Consider the following 3,176-nt stretch of genomic DNA (forward strand, 5'->3'; position numbering starts at 1 on the left):
CCCTGCTCTCCTGTTGTCTTTTTGCTGGGCTGTCCTCATGGGGAAGGAAGCCGTCTCCGGAGGTCTGGAACTGCTACCTTGCCACGGGCTTACCCAGGCAGAGCTTAGGAGAGGCAGCTGGGATAAAGAGCGGGGCGCAGGGAGTCAGCAGGGGCGCAGGGAGTCAGCCGGGGCGCAGGGAGTCAGCCGGGGAGCAGGGCGCGCACTCGGGAGGGGTCTTAAGTGGAACTCGGAGAGAAAGAGATAATTTGAAGAATGAAACCAGATATGGAGATGCCGCTCAGGGGGTAGAGCACTTGCCTAGCATGCGGGATTTCCGGGTTCCATCCCCAGCACCCCATAAAAGTATGTGGTAGGGCATGCCTGGAACTCCAGCACTTCCAAGGTAGAAGTAGGATCAGAAGTTCAAGGCCATCCTCAGGCAAAGAGCAAATCTGAGGCCAGCCAGAGCTACATGAGACCCTGTATCAAAAATGAAGGGCAGGGAGGGGAGAGGAGGCACCCACAGTCATGGTTATGGATGATTTGAATGCCAAGGAATAGCGATTGAATAGCAATTGAGTGGCTAGAAGTCGGGTCCTGCTTAGGACAGTAAGGATGTCACTGGACAGGTCAAGAAAGGCCTTCCAGGGTGGACTGGGTGCTGGGATAGGAATTTCCCACCCTAGCTTATTGGGGGGGTTGAGCAATAGGAGACACTGGGTGCCCCAGCTCTGATGCAGATGATTGAGAAATGGCTTAGCGTGACCTCACAGGCAGAGCCACAGCTGACACCCCCAGCTTGCTCACATAGCCCCCTCAGAGGAAGACCCTTGTCCTACAGAGCCGAGGCTTATTGCTCCTTCCCCGGTCAGACCCACAGCCTTGCAGGGCCGGAGCCGGCTTGTCCATCACAGATCTCAAATGGCGAAAGACTCCAGAGTGGCAGCTGAGGCACCCGCAGCTGCTTCCCCATAAGGGGTGCGTGAGTACCCTGGGGTGGCTCCAAGGGCTTTGCTAGTGCAGTTGCCAGGAAATGACAGAGCATACTGCTAAGCCCAGGCAAGGAAGGCAACCACAATGCTGAGTCAGCTTTCAGCACCACCATTTGGCTGTGGCTGGAGCCCCATGGCGCTAAGGCAACTGCAAGGCTCCATCTTGCCTTGAGAGAAGACGGGGTCTAGAGCAAATGTATGGAGAACTGTCATCTTTCCAGAATTGAGACCTGGAATATAAGAGTGAGAGAGGGTGCCTACCTTAAATACAGCAGTAAAAGACTAGGGATATAGCTCAGTGGGAGAGCACCTGCCTAGAATCCCCCAGTGAGGGGCTGGGGTGTGGCCCAGTGGGAGAGCCCCTGCCTAGAATCCCCCAGTGAGGGGCTGGGGTGTGGTTCAGTGGTAGAGGCCCTGCCTAGAATCCCCCGGTAAGGGGCTGGGGTGTGGCTTGGTGGTAGAGCCCCTGCCTAGAATCCCCCAGTGAGGGGCTGGGGTGTGGCTCAGTGGTAGAGCCCCTGCCTAGAATCCCCCTCATGAGGGGCTGGGGTGTGGTTCAGTAGTACACTACCAAGTCCCCCAGCCCTGCAAAAAGGCGAGGCTGGAGAAGGCACAAGCCGGGCCCTCTTTCTTATGACCTTCTTTTTCTCCAAGATTTATTTTTATTTAAGTGTATGCGGGGGGGGCATATTCATATACCCAGGACCGGAAGATGGCATCAGATCCCCTGTGCTGGAAACTGAACTCAAATCCTCCTCAAGAACTGGAAGGTCTCGGCACCTCTGCAGCCCCCTGTGGTGTCCTCAGCTCTCCCCAAGGTCACGGCAGGAACAGGACAAGCAGGGAAGGACTGTAATGTAGCGTGTCACCAAGGTAAGGCAGACCCTCATGTCCATCACTCACAGTGCTGCTTTCAGAGAAAACAGCGGTGGCACAGCTGGCAGTAGCATCTCAAAGGTGTCTTCGCTTGTCCCTCAATGAACATTTCAGTTCTTTGGCTGTGTGCCAGGAAAGGCTCATGGGACAGCCGGGCAGACAGCCAGACCGAGCCATTGCAGCTTGGTGGTCAGCCACAGAGGCTGAGCTGAGCCCTGAGACCACATGTGCTCTGTCTAATGGTACTGGGGTTGGGGGGTGGGGGCTGCGGGTTCAAGGGGCAGCAGGTGGAGAGGGCTCTGATGCCAGGCCAGAGAGTTTGGTTTGAAAGACAAGGCAATCAGAAGGTCTGTGCCAATTAGAAACAGGAGGTGATGTCTGGGGATGTAGTTCAGTTGGTAGAGGGCTTTGCCTATCACAAACTAAGCCTTAGCACCGTGTACACTGGATGTGGTGGCAAATGCCTGTAATCTCAGCGCTCAGAACTGAAGTCAATCTCAATACTCTGAACTGGAGGGAGGAAGATCAGAAGTTCAGGGATAACCTCAGCTACATAATGAGTTTGAGGCCAGGCTGGAGCTACCTTAGATATATTGCAGAAAGAGGAGAGTGAGCGAGCAAGCGAGAGCAAGAGGGAGAGGGAGAGAGGAAGGGAGGGAGAGGAGAGAGAGAGAGAGAGAGAGAGAGAGAGAGGGAGAGGGAGAGGGAGAGGGAGAGGGAGAGGGAGAGGGAGAGGGAGAGGGAGAGAGAATGATAAAGGCATGCTTGTAATTGCAACACTCAGGAGCGAAAAAGATCAAGGCCAACCTGGGCTACTTATCTAGATGGTGTCTCAAAAAGAGGAAGGTTGCTGGAGAGATGCCAAGTGCTCAGGAGCACCGGTGGTTTTCCCAGAAGACCCAGGTTTGATTCCCAGCACACACACACACACACACACACACACACACACACACACACACAGGCCTGAGATTCCAGCACTCGGTTGGGAAATGGAGACTAAAGAATCAGAGGTTCAAAGTCATCCTTGGCCACACAGCAACTGGAGACCATGAGATACAGGAGACCCTAAGTTAAACAATCAAACAAAAAGAACTGTCTCCTGCAAAAAAGAAAATACAAATGACCAACAACTTTTTGGTTTTTTTTGAGACAGGGTTTCTCTGTGTAGCCCTGGCTGTCCTGGAACTCACTCTGTAGATCAAACTGGCCTCAAACTCACAGAAATCCACCTGCCTCTGCCTCCTGAGTGCTGGAATTAAAAGCATGCTCCAAAACCACCCGACCCCATAATTATTTTTAAATGCAAATTCACACTGGTTTGAGATA

The sequence above is a fragment of the Microtus pennsylvanicus genome, chromosome 1, assembly GCF_037038515.1.
Source record: "Microtus pennsylvanicus isolate mMicPen1 chromosome 1, mMicPen1.hap1, whole genome shotgun sequence".
Taxonomy (NCBI): domain Eukaryota; kingdom Metazoa; phylum Chordata; class Mammalia; order Rodentia; family Cricetidae; genus Microtus; species Microtus pennsylvanicus.